At 40.2% G+C, this 18,564-nt stretch overlaps 1 protein-coding gene across 3 annotated transcripts in view; it reads left to right on the forward strand.

Moving 5' to 3' along the window:
- Window positions 1-2,508: 2,508 nt before the first annotated feature.
- Window positions 2,509-18,564, forward strand: part of megf10 (multiple EGF-like-domains 10) — a 104,563-nt gene continuing 88,507 nt past the window's right edge. For 2 of the 3 annotated variants that reach the window (XM_021601689.2, XM_021601691.2), the window contains exon 1: window positions 2,511-2,816. The gene's annotated coding sequence lies outside the window, so the exon portion shown is untranslated. Of the gene's footprint in view, window positions 2,817-18,564 lie in introns of all 3 variants that reach the window. The other variant, XM_036976788.1, reaches the window with a different exon arrangement.

The following is an 18,564-nucleotide window of genomic DNA, read 5'->3' on the forward strand; positions in this document are numbered from 1 at the left end:
AGACCCTAACCCGCTACTGGGTACAGTACGCCACGAGACTCTAACCCGCTACTGGGTACAGTACGCCACGAGACTCTAACCCGCTACTGGGTACAGTATGCTACGAGACTCTAACCCGCTACTGGGTACAGTACGCCATGAGACTCTAACCCGCTACTGGGTACAGTACGCCACGAGACTCGAACCCGCTACTGGGTACAGTACGCCACGAGACTCTAACCCACTACTGGGTACAGTACGCCACGAGACTCTAACCCACTACTGGGTACAGTACGCCACGAGACTCTAACCCGCTACTGGGTACAGTACGCCACGAGACTCTAACCCGCTACTGGGTACAGTACGCCACGAGACCCTAACCCGCTTTGGAGTGCTCTGCCATCTGTTGTTTGCCAAGTGTGCTCAGCTGAATCAAACCCTGTTGGAAAAGAACATTACTCCTATTGTTGTAATTGTAATGGTTCTAGTGTCTTATATGCAATGGGTGCATGGCCCACAAACACTATGGACATGTTTATGTACTGTAGATTGGTTTCTATTAATTAAACAGTATTTAGATAACTGGTCAGTACTTTAATCAGATTTCAACCAAAATCCAGATATCAACCAAAATAAGACATATTTTCATGACATCAAAAAGACATCATGAAGAGGTCTTCTTAATCTGGATGTAATATGGCTATATGGTTATATGATGTACCGACCTAATTTCAACCAGTAAAAGACATCTTTATCATGTCATATGCCCACTGGGAAGACGTACTGCTTGATGCATTGGAGCTGTCCACCACATTGCTTTCAACTTGCAACATACCTTGTGTCAATTGAAGCTTATCCTCAATACTGACAAAACTAATGGTGTTTTCTAAAGCAAGAAATAGATCTCTGAACCTTTCGCCTATTACTATCTGCCAGGGCAATGAGATTGAGACTGTAACCTCATATAAATATCTTGGAATATTAATTGATGATGACCTCTCTTTTATTAAATTGCATATTAAACAACTTACAATTTTTTTTTTTAACTGAAGTTGGGATTTTCTTTTAGGAATAAGGCCTGTTTTTCTTTTGAAGCCAGAAGGAGGCTAGTATCAGCTACATTTATGCCTTTACTAGACTATTTTCTTTTACCTTTATTTAACTAGGCAAGTCAGTTGAGAACAAATTCTTATTTTCAATGACGGTCTAGGAACAGTGGGTTAACTGCCTTGTTAAGGGACAGAACAACATATTTTTACCTTGTCATCTCAGGGAGTCGATCTTGCAACCTTTTGGTTACTAGTCCAACGCTCTAACCACTAACCACTTGGCTACCTGCCACCCCAGGTATGTGGATATTGGGGATATTTTATATATGAATCCTTCTGCTCAGTGTTTGAGATCAATTGACGCCCTTAACCATGGCGCATTGAGGTTTATTTTAAACTGCAAAACCCTTACGTACCACTGCACTTTGTATACCATGGTTGGCTGGCCTTCTCTAGTCACTCATAGGCTCAGTCACAGGTATACTTTTATTTACAAAGCCATTTTGGGTTTACTACCATTTTACTTGGGCATTTTTGTTCAGAAATGTGGTGGGTACTCTCTTCGTTCGCAGGACTTTATCCTGCTAACGGTTCCAAATGTCCGAACTGAATTTGGTAAAAGGGATTTTATGTACTCTGTGCCATTGGCTTGGAACGCCTTACAAAATACTTTTGAACTGGAAGAACTTGTCTCGATTGGTGTTTTTAATTCACCGACAAAGGATTTTGAGACTGATTCCTTGACCTGTCAATGTTTTTAATTTGCTGTTTTATGATTTTGTTATACTCTTGTGAATTCTATGTTTTTTTGACTAGATTACTTGTAATTTTTCATGTTGTCTGTCTGTAATTGTGTAATGACTTGGTGCTGCCTATCTTGGCCAGGACACTCTGAGTACTTCCTGGTTAAATAAAGGTTAGATAAATAAATGAATGAATTAATTGTAGCCTAATGGGCCTACACAGCAAACTACTCTATTGCAGGGGTGAGTTCTGACCACTAATAATATCTTCCTTCTTCTGAAGTGTACACTTTTGCCATCCTTTGTATCAAGAGCATGGACCATAGGCTTGGCCATGCTGTACAGTAATTCCACGTGATACACAACATTCACCGCTAGATGACACCAGAGATGTTGAAAAATTATCCAACGTAAACCTAGGCCTATAATACTGTATGCTCCTTTCATTGGCTCATTGGAGAGTGTTACGCAGATTGCAAAGCACATTTTAGATAAATACATATTTTCCCATGTATTTAATTGAACATTTTTACATTCAGTAAACTAATTTTTCACATCTATGTTCATATTGAAACGATCCAAAATAATGGTATCTTTTTTTCTTTCAACAGCAAAAACAAAATTTCCAGTTGCCACAAAAAAAGTGTCGAGCCCTTTTTACAAGTCTCCTTGCATCCCTTACCGTCCTGATTGGCTGACGCCGCGGTGAGGTCATCACAAGAGTGGTGCCAGTGTTTTTGACATTCGGGATAACTTTCTCACTGTCCGACGGCTGTTGGGATGTACAGTAAATGAGCCAAACCAAAGCATTTTCGCAATTCTAACAATTCAACCACGTTTGTATAATTGGACGCGTACTGTAGGTCTCGTTTCCTATTTCAGTGGAAAACGTTTTGTTTCACCATCCACCGGATAAACTTATTTTCGTCAACCTGCAGTTTTTGGATCATTCATCATTCACTAGTGAGGACCATTCAATTGTGAGGAGCGAAACATTTAAAGGATCCATGAGCCCGAATAGGACGAAAACCCTCGCATAGAATAGGTATGTTTTGCATTAATTATTTCGTTCCTTGGTGTGTAGCCTATTGGGCAATATCGGGTCTATCTAGCCTGCAGTGTACGTTTGTATTAAACATAATATAGTGTTTAGTTGAACATGTTCGAACAATCCTAATAAGAACCTAACTTTCTTTAAAGTTCTTCTGATTTTAAGAAGCCCATCTTTTATAAAGCCCATCTTTTTTTCTGATTAAAATATGCACTGCTTTTCAATTAGGTTACTTAAACATTATACAACGTAAGATGATGTAGGCATAAACTCAAGGAGAGTTGATTGATCTCATATTCATGTATTTGAATTAGATGTATCATGTTATGCAATAATCTTGCCACTTAGCATGAGTGACAGGTTTTAAAAAGTGTTGTTTTGGTTCTGGGTTCTGAATGGTGCGCTGCGACGCGGTGATACGAGACAAGCATCGGAAACAATTTCAGTGTCTATTCACGAAGGTAAATAGCAACAGCTAGAGCCCTGTCTCTATTCTCATTGTAGTTTTTTTATTACCTCCACGAACATTGGGAACCAGTGAGTTTAGAGTCATTGTGGTTCTGCGTTATCCCGTAACTCCGCATGTATTGAGCAGCAGCTGGACGTTTGCTATTTATGAGGTCTGGTAGTTTAGCCAAATATTATACATAGGGTCCTCTTTTCCCCCACTGTAAGTGCCAGTGTAACCGCCGGTGCCAGGGTTCGACCCAGCATCTCCTGTGCGCCAGCACATTACCCAGCTAAGCCAAAGTTTAGGCATTGACTCGGGGGCCAATGCCACTGTTCAGGTCACTAGCAAGGTTGCCCATTGTGTGCTCTGGGATTTCTAATGTTAATTTGCAACTTCTGAGTGAGCTTGATATTGAATTGTGTGTGTCTTGATACTAGTAGCTTGCACAAGGCCTTTATCCACATTTTGTTACATTATAGCTGTATTCTAATATTGATTACATTGTTTTTCCCCCTCATCAATCTACACACAATAGTCTATAATGACAAAGCAAAAAATAGTTTTTTGAATTTTTTGTAAATGTATTAAAAATAAACAACTGAAATATAACATTTACATAAGTATTCAGACCCTCTACTCAGTACTTTCTTGAAGCACCTTGGCAGCGATTACAGCCTGGAGTCTTCTTGTATATGATGCTACAAGCTTGGCACACCAGTATTTGGGATCCTCTCGAGCTCTGTTTGGTTGGATGGGGAGCGTTGCTGCACAGCTGTTTTCAGGTCTCTCCAGAGATGTTCGATTGGGTTCAAGTCTCTGTCTGGGCCACTCAAGGACATTCAGAGACATGTCCCGAAGCTGTGTTGTCTTGGCTGTGTGCTTAGAGTTGTTGTCCTGTTGGAAGGTGAACCTTCACCCCAGTCTGAGGTCTTGAGCGCTCTGGAGCAGGTTTTCATCAAGGATCTCTCTGTACTTTGCTCCGTTCACCTTTGCCTTGATCCTGACTAGTCTCCCAGTCCCTGCCGCTGAAAAACATCCCCACAACATGATGCTGCCACCACCATGTTTCACCGTAGGGTTGGTGCCAGGTTTCCTCCAGACATGACGCTTGTCCTACAGGCCAAAGAGTTCAGTCTTGGTTTCATCAGGCCAGAGAATCTTGTTTCTCATGGTCTGAGAGTCCTTTAGGTGCCGTTTGGCAAACTCCAAGTAGGCTGTCATGTGCCTTTTACTGAGGAGTGGCCTTCTTCTATTGAAGAATGATGGAGGCCACTGTATTTTTGGGTACCTTCAATGCTGCAGAAATGTTTTGGTACCCTTCCCTAGATCTGTGCCTAGACACAATCCTGTCTCTGAGCTCTACTGACAATTCCTTTGACCTCATGGCTTGGTTTTTGCTCTGACATGCACTGTCAACTGTGGGACCTTTATATAGACTGGTGTGTGCCTTTCCAAATCATGTCCAATCAATTTAATTTACCACAGGTGGACTCCTATTAAGTTGTAGAAACATCTCAAGGATGATCAATTGAAATAGGGATGCACCTTAGCTCAATTTCAAGTCTCATAGCAAAGGGTCTGAATACTTATGTAAATAAGGTATTTCTGTTTTTTGTATTTAATACATTTGCAAAAATGTCTAAAAAACTGTTTTGTCTTTGTTATTATGGGGTGTTTTGTGTGGATTGCTGAGGATATTTTATTTATTTATTCAATTTTAGAATAAGGCTGTAACGTAGCAAAATGTGGAAAAGTTAAGGGGTCTGGATACTTTCAGAAGACACTGTATGTAAACTGAGTGTACAAAACATTAGGAACACCTGCTCTTTACATGACATAGACTGACTAGGGGAATCCAGGTAAAAGCTATGATCCCTTATTGATGTCACCTTGATAATTTAGACATGGATTGTGTCTGTCATTCAGAGGGTGAATGTGCTAGACAAACTATTGAACGAACTGCATTGGAATGGGGGTATGGTTTGAGTGTCGATAACTGCTACACTGCTGGGTTTCTTACGCTCAACAGTTTCCCGTGTGTATCAAGAATGGTCCACCTTCCAAATGACATCCAGTCAACTTGACACAACTGTGGGAAGCATTGGAGTCAACATGGGCCAGCATCCCTGTGGAATACCTTCGAAACCTTGTAGAGTCCATGCCCCAACGAATTGAGGCTGTTCTGAGGGCAAAATGTGGTGCAACTCAATATTCGTAAGATGTTCCTAATGTTTTGTACCATGTTGGCGCTTGTGCACACATCTGCATGTGTTTCATGGGACCTGAGTTTCCCTTGTTACACGTGCATGTGTCTCTCTGCCCATATTCTATTCTTATGTCTCTGTGTGTGTGTGTGTGTGTGTGTGTGTGTGTGTGTGTGTGTGTGTGTGTGTTTGAGTGCCTTAAAATGCCTTTGTCACATCATCCATCCCCCTTCATATTTTCAAAGCGACACAGACTCTGAATAGAAAGCTTCCAATGAGTTAACAAGAAGAATGTGTGTACCAAACCATTGAATTAAGCCCATGCCAGTAAGTGCCACAGGGTGGAACTATTTTAGTTGGAGAAATCTTGCCGCCTAGTGTCCCGGGGGCAGTGACGAGCGGAGCGCGAGGCTCCTGCAGTATGGTGATCATTGTCTCGCTGCCACAGTCATGTGACCTGCTGTGAATGGAAGAAAAGGGCACAAAGTGTCCGGAGAGAGACTCACACTGGTATACAATGATGTTACACTGTTTTATACCACAGCATTGTTGAATATTAGTTTCTGATTGGCTAGGAGGGAATTCTAGAATGTACATTAAAACCAGATAACGGGACAGTTCCTTACATACGCTCTTTCATGTAACAAGATGAGAGAGATGACCACAAGTGTAAACTTGGGTCAAATATTGACTATGTCAGGTGAATAGACAGTGGAGAAGAGTGTCAGCATCTAGACTAGACATGACAGTTTGTCCAAGCTATAGTTGTGTGGTGTGTTGATTATTGCTTTCTTGTGTAGTATGTGACAAACAGGGGTTCGAAACTGTGTTTCCTGCATGCCATAAGACTGTGTTAGCCTGCTGAGTTAAAGCTTACCCACTGGGCAAAAACTGGTTGAATCAAAGTTGTTTCCGCGTAAGGGCATTTAAAAAAATCCAATGACACTGAACTTTTTTGTAGTTGATTTCACGTTAATTGACAACTCAACCAAATGTATGTCAAAACTAGACTTTGAACTGACGTCTGTGCCCAGTGGGTAGGCATTATCTTAGGGAGCCGACGCCAAGTCTTCAAGGCCAAATCAAGGTTGCTCCACTTACTCCCTAACACTGCTAGTAAAGAACAGAAGTACAGGCCGTTGCTAACACAGTTAGTCTACCAATAAGTTGAATGGGGGTGGGCGCGGGAAAGAAAGTCCGGAGCATGATCATAGTAGGCTAATCCGTTTACCACGACTGTATCATTATGATAATATAACAAGCTCAGTTTGTTTTTGGGAGTGGCAAGCTCCTCCAGCTGCTAGCAATAAAAACAACATTATTCCTTTTTATAATTAAAGGGTTCAGCCATGGACACAGACTCCCTAGGACAGATAAAAATAAGCAAGGCTGTTACAGATGCTTCCACATTTTTGCTGGTTTCCTATTCTTATTTGTGTAAATGCCTAGCTAGCCATATTATTTTCTCCAAACTTGATGATGTATGTAAAACATACATTGATGATGCAGAGATTGGACACAATCAGGACTAGGAAGATCATGAGATTTGGTCAGAGTGATATTCAATGTTACTGCAGTACAATGAGTGATACATCCAATACACAGTATGGTGTATTTCATGGTTCCAAAGAGCCTACGGCTGGAAATTCAATCAATTACATGCTGTGACATCCACAATGTGAAATACCAGATTGTTATGCATCATAGTGTGGAAAATATTGAGAAAATGTTTACTGGCTGTCATAAAACAAAACAAAGATGTTCTATATGAAATTATGTGATTTTGCAGTACAGAATAGTGACTTTGTCCACATTACAGGTTTGATTAAATACCAGCCTCTGCACTCTTTAACATTAGAGTTGTAATAATTCATGAATAATTAAACACTTTAAATGAATGTGAGATATCTGGGGGAGAGAACAGAGTGTAAGGGGAGGACAAATGGAGATGTGCCATGACTGACAGGAACACATGTCCGTGTGTACTGGACAGCTATAAGAAGGGGGCAGAAGTTCTTTAGCCTCACAAATAAATAAATGTGAGGGAGCCCACCCTAGTTACTCCTAAAACACTCTTTCATTTTTCTGAGACAGAATCATTCTGGACCTGTCAACGGAACATACTCTTATTCTTAAGTGAGGGGGAAGTTCTGGGTGCTCCTTATGGTGTCTCTAAGGGGCAAAGTACTGTGGCTTTTCATCAAGAATGTATTTCTCCCACCTTGAAACTCACCTTTTGAGTTGAACTGAGCTCATATTTGATAAAGCCCAATCCCTCTCCACTATAACAAAACTTATTTGGTTGTTTGTTTAAAACTCCAATCTAGTATTACAATGGCATGACAAATCTCAGTAGACATGCAGAGCTAGACTGCCGGCCTCAATGTCTCCCACTTCCAAAAATCTACAACAATTGTTGACAAAGCCGACTGTAAAATGAACCCGTCTTTCATGCGGTCTGAGTTACCTTTACAAATCCAAACCACAGTTGCAACAATGAAAAGTTCTCATGGTATATTCATTCAGGATGTGTACCCTATATAATTTTTTTATATATAAATGTGATACAGGATTAAAATCATGTTTGGGTTTATTGCAGGTCAGTTGTTTTTTTTTCCTTCCCCGGGTGGTACTGTATTACATATCTGAATTGAATGATATAGATGCAAATGTATTGTATAGTAGATCACATAGTAACATACTGTATGTGCAATTGGATTGAGATCCGATTTTGTTTTGCACTCGGCAGTGATCTGCTGGTGGCAGGTAGCCTAGCGGTTAGCCTAGCGGTTAGAGTGTTGGGCCAATATCCCCAAGGTTGCTAGTTTGAATCCTCGAGCTGAGAAGGTGAAAAATCAGTTGATGTGCCCTTGAGCAAGGCACTTAACCCTAATTACTCCAGGGTTGCCGTTGATAATGGTAGACGCTGGCCACGACCCCACTCTTTGAGGGTGTCTCAGGGAGAATTGACATATGCAAGAAAATAAAATGTCCTATTCGAACATGTGTATAATACACACTTGGACAAATATAGGCACCCACCAAATAATTACATTACTGATCTTCATTCATTTATAAACTGGGTGGTTCGAGTCCTGAAGGCTGATTGGCTGACAGCCGTGGTATCATATACCACAGGTATGACAAAACATGTATTTTTACTGCACTAATTACCTTGGTAACCATTTGATAATAGCAGTAAGGCACCTCTGGGGTTTGTGGTATATGACCATATACCACACCCCCTCGGGCCTTATTGCTTAATTATACACCCTATCCCACGTAGCATACTCTGACTCCTACATAGTAATGTGATGTTTCGGATGTAATGTTGTTGGGTTTTACACTTTAGAATATGGAATAATTAGAAGAAGAACTTAAATGGTTTAGCATTTCTATCTTAATTTAGATTAATTACGGTAATTAAGAGCAAGCAGAAGAAGAAACACATTGGCTAGGAAAAACTCCCTAGAAGGAAGAAACCTAGAGGAAACCATCTTAAAGGGAAAGCATATCCCGGCTATCTTCTTGGTTACACCCATGTTCTAGCTAGCTAACGTTGGATTCTCCCATGTTTTAATCCAGCTAAATTTGGTTTTGCCCATGTTCTAGCTAAACTTAGTCTCACCCATGTTCTAGCTAGTTTAAGTAGATTTCACCCATGTTATAGCTAGCTCAACTTGTTTTTCCCATGTTTTAGCTAGCTAATGTTGGTTTCACCCATGTTCTAGCTAGCTAACATTGGTTTCACTCATGTTCTAATCCAGCTATATTTGGTTTTGCCCATGTTCTAGCTAAACTTAGTCTCACCCATGTTCTACCTAGCTAAAGTCAATTTCACCGATGTTCTAGGTAGCTAAAGTTGGTTTCGCCCATGTTCTAATCAAGTTAAATGTAGTTTTGCCCATGTTCTAGCTAGCTAAACATGGCTAAATGGATGAGGATGGCATGAAGAGGTAGCCTATCCCCATCACATTCACAGTTCACTCTCTATAGGAAGTATCACAGACGTAGACCCAGCAAATGTAATCTACACTTTATTTGAGCAAGTTCTGATAATTGGAAATTCTTCTCTTATGACAACATTACTTTTCTCTAAAAGTCAAAGAGGGCACACGCTTAACTTCAAAGAGCATTGCAGACCTCTGCATTAGATATCAGGGTATAGAGCCAACCCGTAAACCCTAGAAGGGACAGATTATTCAATCAGGAATCATACTGGTATACAGTATGTTTTCAGATTAAGTGTCTATTTGAGATCAGTCTTGTTAAAGACGCTCTAACATTGTTGGCAGCAGTAGTACAATTTGATCCTAAGTCCCAAATTTGGCAGCTTGATCAGCGTAACAGAGGTCAATTGCCGGGCAACAGGGATGATTGTACAGTGGAACATTTGCACTAAGGTCTGAATCAAGTGAGCTGTTTTCAGGGTCAATGGCTCAACGGTACCCAGGACTTGAAACCAGGTTGCACGTTTTGTCACAATATTGTTTTGAACGTTCATTTTAGGACTGATGCCCAACTGAACATTATACTCAATGCATTCCCAATGGGCGTTGATGAAGAGTTCATCTAAAGTGCATTACTGTGTCTTGGAAACGATGAGATTTAAATAGGAGGCAAATAATTAGTAGGAAAACCTTTTGTCATCATTGTGATGTCACCAGATTGACTTTAGTTGCAGTGTAACTTTAGCTAGCCACCTAAGATTGAGGGGACAGCACTGAATTTTAGCTAGCTAATATTAGCATTGCTAGATATTTTTTTTTACAAATTTTACTACCTAATGGCAACATTGCCATCTCTCTAAAGTAAACTTGCCCTGCATCATAAGGATGGCAAAGTTGTTTCCGACTAATTATTTGCCTACTTTAGTAATCATATTTCCAAGCCACTTTAGTGTAATTTAGACAAAACAGTCATTTGCCCCCGTTCAGAAAGACTGGGCATTAGTCAGCAGAATGTCGATAACAATGGCAACGATGTCACCGAGTGACAGAGGAGTTACCCATTAGCATACTTTCCCTAATGCACATCTTTTTTAACTGCACAATGGCATAACATTCTATAATACAATTTGTCATAAGATAACATCGTTTTGGCGTTATGACTAAGGCTTTCACGGTTGGCGCCTACCAACATATCCCTCTGATATCTCTCTCTGCTGTTTGGGTCTGGGTCCTCAGGGCAGCAAAGTGTGTAACTCTATATTTTCACTCCAGGCCTCTCGTATCCAAGTCCACTGCCTGGAAGCCGCCATAAACGGGCGACTTTACTGTCATTTCCTGCTCTCTTGTCTCTGGTGGCAGCCACACTTCCCATCCTTACTGTCTGACCCTCCTCATCCCCTGATGTCTGACTGTCTGGAACCAACAACCTCCTTTGGTTCTAATCCCACTTCTGATTATGAAAACTAGAGCGTTAGGTGAAATGATATGCGGACACTGGCCAGACCTGGGCTCAAGTAGTATTTAAAGTCTTTCAAATAATTTGCGCGTTTGCTCAAGTCGGCTTGGAGTACCGGATAGACGGGGCTGGACAGTTTTGAGACAGGAAAGCTCAATCAATCACAGCTAACGCAGGTGGGGCATCAAATGGACCAAGTTACCTTTTTTGGGGTTATGGGATGAGCAAAAATGCTGTATCCTCTCAACATCTGTCAACATACATGTTTATGAGTATATCCTAATGTTTTTTGTTTCCCCAAACACGTTTGACCATTAGTGGAATCCCCCTTTAAAGTGCGATGCTTTATTGGGTTGTGTGAGCTTATGTGTTGTGCAGGGATCACTTGGCATTTAAAAAATAAAAAACATTATTTAACCTTTATTTAACTAGGCAAGTCAATTAAGAACACATTTTTATTTACAACGACGGCCTACCAGGCAAAAGGCCTCCTGCTGGGATTGGATTAAAAATACAAATATAAATAAAATATAAATATAGGACAAAACTCACATCACGACAAGAGAGACAACACAACACTACATAAAGAGATACCTAAAGTCAACAACATACAGAGGCAGTAACACATGACAACACAGCATGGTAGCAACACAACGTGACAACAACATGGTAGCACCGCAACATGATAGCAGCACGAAACATGGTACAAACATTATTGGGCACAGACAACAACACAAAGGGCAAGAAGGTAGAGACAACAATACATCTCGCAAAGCAGCCACAACTGTCAGTAAGAGTGTCCATGATTGAGTCTATGAATGAAGAGATTGAGATAAAACTGTTCAGTTTGAGTGTTTGTTGCAGCTCATTCCAGTCACTAGCTGCAGCGAACTGAAAAGAGGAGCGACCCAGGGATGTGTGTGCTTTGGGCACCTTTAACAGAATGTGACTGGCAGAATGGGTGTTGTATGTGGATGAAGAGGGCTGCAGTAGATATCTCAGATAGGGGAATTGTACAGCTTTTCTGAATGCACCACCTGTCCCAATAAACAGTAGCAAGGGGCTGCTTAGAGAAAGACCATTTGAACACCGTGAGCTTTGGAGACATTAGTGAGCATGGTAAGTGGCAACCGACACACACACACACACACACACACACACACACACACACACACACACACACACACACACACACACACACACACACACACACTCTTAATTAGGCTGTGCCTCTCACTGCTTGTGCCTGGTACTTCACTGAACAGTGTCTTACTGTAGTAGTTCACATACAGTAGTTGACATTTTCTAGACATTTGTTTAGTTCTGTTATTTAGCTAAGTGGGTTCCAATGTATTTCCTGATGTGAAATGAAATAGAATTTTCCCCAATTCTGCTCTACATCTTCTATAGCAAATACATTGAACCCAGTGATGCAGTGGAGGGTAAAGTTTACCAACCTTTTGGGAAAAAATGCATTGAAAGTATAGCGAACCTAATTCTTTGCACCGTGACTGCCAATCAAAGTTTACCCACCAATTTTTCTAGCTCTACATTACTGATTGAAACGCCATGTCTTAAAGCATTGGATTTCCATACCTTCATACAGTTTCTGTACCATAACAGGGTATACGGTATTACCGGCAGAGAGGCAATTTTTTTTGATTATTTCTTATACTAACAAAATACTAACTAACAAAATACTAGCGAATTCCTTTAGCTGACGCTAGCTATATGCTAATAAGCACAAGCGAACATAAACCAAATGCAAGGACAGACAACCTGGCTCATAAAGTTATACTATCTATATACTATCTATATATTATAGATAGTATTATATATTATATATATACTATATATTATACTATCTATCTCAAAAGGCTACTCACACTTGATCCAGAAGGGGATTGATTGTCTTTGCTGTAACCAAGCAGCTTGATATTGCAAGCTAGACACCTAATGTTATAGCTAGCAAGTTAGCAAACCAAAATGCATAGCTGGAGCTCTGAGCTGGAGAAAATGTACTTGGCACATCTTAGATAGTTAACTTAGCTGGCAAACATTAGTTGTGAATTCCTTGTGTAACTTGATCGCCTCTCTTGTGCTGCTCAACAGTGGATCGTCACGTCACATTTGCTAAGCCCCATGCGCTCTTTGTAAACGAACAATCACATTTTTTGGGGACGGTATTGAAAATCATACCGTCAGTACTTCAAAATACCCTTTTAATACCGTGTATACGGTATACCACCCAAGCCTATTAGGTAGGGAGATAAGTAGTTGGTAGAGGACTATGGGACCCCATACTGGAGCAGTTTCCCAGGCAAAGTGTGTTTAAAAGAAAGGCAGGTTGTCCTGGTATACAGCTGAGTGGGTCAAGTGAAAGGCAGGTTGTCCTGGTATACAGCTGAGTGGGTCAAGTGAAAGGCAGACGACACACCACAGATGACAAGAGACACAGCAGCTGCGTTTGTTCTCTCTCTCTCTCTCTCTCTCTCTCTCAATGCTCAGATCATGCAAAGACAAACTAACCATATCAATTTGAATCAATCTAGATAAAGACAACTTTAAAGCTTCACTAAGAACATAGACCTACTCACTCATTCTCTCTCTACCGGTAAAAGTTTCCAACTCCGAAGCTTCACGTTCACACTAGCCGAAGGTTCATTGAATTACAGTTTTTCTCAATTGCTAAAACACAATTTCTGAAACCCTGCTCCATTTCCTGAAAACATTAAACACAAAACCTCATCTTCAAGCACTATTTACAAAACCTCTGACTCCTCTTGCAAAATGAAACATTCGCCTCAAAACAGTTTTACCTGTGTTCAAAATCAAACACTGCTCTCAAATCATAAACAAAGTGATCAAAATGATATACACTCTCAAGCAATCAGTAAACAATACACCGAAAAATAGAAAACACATTGTTCAAAACATACCATTTTCAGGGAGAAGTACATTTTTAATCTAAAAAAATATTCATATTTTTCCATCATTGTCTTTTGATGAACGAAAACATGTTCTATCATAGTAGCTCAAAATGGATCAGAAATTACTACTCTGCTTTGCTCTTTGCAATTTTGTTTTTTGTTCTTCCTCCTCCTTGTACCCATATTTTTACAGTACTGTACCCTGCATTTCACAAACTTGTCCTTTGTCTCTGTGATACTGTAATTCTTGTTCTTTGTTGATATGAACCTGCAACCAGTCAAAATCTATTGAGCAGTCAGTACTGTTAATACAGTTTTATCCAACTGCTTACACACAAAATCTTTTCATGTCACACGATTTTTGAAACCTCTCACTTAAAGTGCTGAACTACACACCAAATATCCCAAACCATAAGCTATTTCTCAGCCTTTGACTCAGTTGTCAATTGCATAAAACACTTTTTTCAAAACACTACACACAATTCTCTACCTAAAACACAAAAATCTAACAGGAAGGGACTTGCTTTCCTTTTCCAAACACAACCAATCAAAATGTGACACTTTATTCACCACACACACTCCTCACATGTGCAAACATGTGCAAACACTAATAGCTTAACTGATCACTAACAAATCACTGCTTTACTGTAGTATAGGCCTATAAATAGGTCATAGGTCAGATAACCTGTTTTGAACAATGGATGCCAACAATGGACAGAGAGCAAAAGGAGTAGGAGGGAGAGGAGGATGAAGAAGAGGACGAGGGCAAAGAAGAGAAGGAAGGAGAGCCATCTCTGATGAGATTAGGGCAACACTTGTTGATCATGTGATCAACCACAGTTTGACCATGAGAGAGGCTGGACTGAGAGTCAAAGACATCATGGAGGACGAGGACGCTTGTTTACAGATGTACAAGAGACTGCAATTATAAATATGGTCTATGTGGGGACATAGAGGTTGCCTCTGTCCAAGGTTGGATACGCCATGCTAGGAGATACAGTGCCTTGCGAAAGTATTCGGCCCTTGTATTCGGCCCCCTGCGACCTTTTGTCACATTTCAGGCTTCAAACATAAAGATATAAAACTGTATTTTTTTGAATCAACAACAAGTGGGACACAATCATGAAGTGGAATGACATTTATTGGATATTTCAAACTTTTTTAACAAATCAAAAACTGAAAAATTGGGCGTGCAAAATTATTCAGCCCCCTTAAGTTAATACTTTGTAGCGCCACCTTTTGCTGTGATTACAGCTGTAAGTCGCTTGGGGTATGTCTCTATCAGTTTTGCACATCGAGAGACTGACACTTTTTCCCATTCCTCCTTGCAAAACAGCTCGAGCTCAGTAAAGGTTGGATGGAGAGCATTTGTAAACAGCAGTTTTCAGTTCTTTCCACAGATTCTCGATTGGATTCAGGTCTGGACTTTGACTTGGCCATTCTAACACCTGGATATGTTTATTTTTGAACCATTCCATTGTAGATTTTGCTTTATGTTTTGGATCATTGTCTTGTTGGAAGACAAATCTCCGTCCCAGTCTCAGGTCTTTTGCAGAATCAGGTTTTCTTCCAGAATGGTCCTGTATTTGGCTCCATCCATCTTCCCATCAATTTTAACCATCTTCCCTGTCCCTGCTGAAGAAAAGCAGGCCCAAACCATGATGCTGCCACCACCATGTTTGACAGTGGGGATGGTGTGTTCAGCTGTGTTGCTTTTACGCCAAACATAACGTTTTGCATTGTTGCCAAAAAGTTCAATTTTGGTTTCATCTGACCAGTGCACCTTCTTCCACATGTTTGGTGTGTCTCCCAGATGGCTTGTGGCAAACTTTAAACGACACTTTTTATGGATATCTTTAAGAAATGGCTTTCTTCTTGCCACTCTTCCATAAAGGCCAGATTTGTGCAATATACGACTGATTGTTGTCCTATGGACAGAGTCTCCCACCTCAGCTGTAGATCTCTGCAGTTCATCCAGAGTGATCATGGGCCTCTTGGCTGCATCTCTGATCAGTCTTCTCCTTGTATGAACTGAAAGTTTAAAGGGACGGTCAGGCCTTGGTAGATTTGCAGTGGTCTGATACTCCTTCCATTTCAATATTATCGCTTGCACAGTGCTCCTTGGGATGTTTAAAGCTTGGGAAATCTTTTTGTATCCAAATCCGGCTTTAAACTTCTTCACAACAGTATCTCGGACCTGCCTGGTGTGTTCCTTGTTCTTCATGATGCTCTCTGCGCTTTTAACGGACCTCTGAGACTATCACAGTGCAGGTGCATTTATACGGAGACTTGATTACACACAGGTGGATTGTATTTATCATCATTAGTCATTTAGGTCAACATTGGATCATTCAGAGATCCTCACTGAACTTGTGGAGAGAGTTTGCTGCACTGAAAGTAAAGGGGCTGAATAATTTTGCACGCCCAATTTTTCAGTTTTTGATTTGTTAAAAAAGTTTGAAATATCCAATAAATGTAATTCCACTTCATGATTGTGTCCCACTTGTTGTTGATTCTTCACAAAAAAATACAGTTTTATATCTTTATGTTTGAAGCCTGAAATGTGGCAAAAGGTCGCAAAGTTCAAGGAGGCCGAATACTTTTGTAAGGCACTGTACTTCCCCCGATGTTTGGCAAGAGAAAACGTATCCTGTGATGTGGACGAAGTATTGTGGCCAGACTCAGGCCGGAGAAGAGATGAAGCGTAGCTTAGCACTGGTGATTCCCCCCCTACCAATTCCTGGACTGACCCCCCGGGACCCCACACACACAATTGTGTTCTTTACTGTATTCTAAAGAATATACTTTTGGTTTACATATTTTTATGGTTTTGTTGTATGCTACTGTATACAACAGTAATGTTTGGCCTAATAAATATTTTCTGTTTCTACATTGCATTGGTGTTTACAGTGTACTTGTTACCCCTCTCAGCAGATTACGTTCACTGTAGAACATTGTATTGAAATGTAGATATAAGCCTATGAAAGACCAAAGAGCTTTAGATTTAGAACAACAGTGTTTACATGGTATATCCAAAAATATACTATTATGAAAGCAGTGTTTGCCATTTGATGCAAATGCTTCATTCTGACATGTAATTTTGAATGCAGTGTTACATTTTGAAGGAGATGTGAGGCATTTTGCATTTTGTGTGTGCAGTTTTGGGAATTGTGTGTAGAGTTTTGAAAAAAAGGAGACAGTTTAGAAAACTTGTGTAAGCAGTTGGAAAAAACTGTAAATGGAAAGCACAATGTTCAGGGCCATACAATCTGTCCATTGTACAGTATACAGCCTACAATGCACTGTACTACAGTATCCATTCTCAGACTTTCTCCTTCCCACCTTCAACAACCTGTTTGCTCTCTGAATTGGCTTATATTGGTTGTGTCGCATCATTTGAAACAGGTTAAATCAATTTTGAGTGGTTGTGTTCAATCAATGACATGTGTTCTCTATTTGTATTTGATTGTTGCCACTTGTGTTTACCAGTATGGATGACATGTGCATTAGAGTGCAGAATGTGTTTTGAGAATGAGAATGTTTTTAGAGTTTTGCTGAAAAGTCTAAGTGAGATCTGCAAATTGTGTTTTACCATGTGAAATGGTTTAAGGTATTGACAACAGACTGCATAATTAGCTAAATGAGTCCAGGCAACTGAGAACTTTGTTCAGCCAATGGGTTTTAGTGTTTTAGCAATTGAGAAAAACTGTAACCAGATAAGGACATTTGTGATAAGGTGTTTGGAGTCCTGCCCCACCACTGTGACATACACGCACCCACACAAACGCACACACAGCACAGGGTCATTCATGTTCCTCCTGAATGTAAAGGAAATGGGAAGTGCTAGATTATTTTTGATTATCTAGTAAAGGAAACTGTCTGTCCTGTCGAGGTATTCCTACTGCAAGTCCAATCAAAACTCATGAACTAACTCACTTGATTTATAAAGCAGATGTCACAGGAAGAGATCATGTCACAGGATGAGATCATGGCACTGTCAATTTAGCAATTTAGCTAAATACATCCTCTGGGTCATTTACATGCTAATGTGGGCTGACAAATGACAGATCTGACATTCAAACTTTTTAAGAATTCAATTCGCCTTCTAAGAATAAATAATTGAACGTTTTAGATTTAAAGTATCAAAAGATGACAAGATGTTTTGTTCTGTGTTGTAGGATTTGTCAGGTGAAAACTCAACCTCCTATAAGACTCTTAGTTATTCACACTTGTACATGTAGTTGATAAACTCAAGGTTCAAACCCTGCCAAAGCCCTGCCATAGTCTAGCGTCCTGTCCAGGGTGTGTACTTGTACATGAAGCTGCTCCTATGAGCCTCTTGCAAGGCTACTACCCAGCTAGCACATTTTGTTCCTTGGAAGTTGTGGGACCATACTTTTGTGGTTTCCCATTGTTTCTGGGAACGAAGCCATAAGTTTCCTGACTGGTAAAACTGCATTTTTAAGTTTTGAGAACGGAGGTGAGATTTTTGCCTGTTCTGGTAACGTTCATTTTAAGTTGCAGGGAGGTTCTGAGAACGTTTTACTACGGTTCCCTGAAAGTTTTCCTGAGAGGTTTTATTAACATTCTGAGAATAAAAAATCATAGGTTATTTGAAGGTAATTAAATAACGTTTGAGAACATGTTTCAATAAGAATTCTAATAACACTGCTAGCTTAATTTATCCTTTTTGAACTCCATGCACAGATGAAAATCCATTTGCTTAGGCATTAATTATGCAAACACATTTA

This window comes from Oncorhynchus mykiss, chromosome 5, assembly GCF_013265735.2.
Source record: "Oncorhynchus mykiss isolate Arlee chromosome 5, USDA_OmykA_1.1, whole genome shotgun sequence".
Lineage (NCBI taxonomy): Eukaryota > Metazoa > Chordata > Actinopteri > Salmoniformes > Salmonidae > Oncorhynchus > Oncorhynchus mykiss.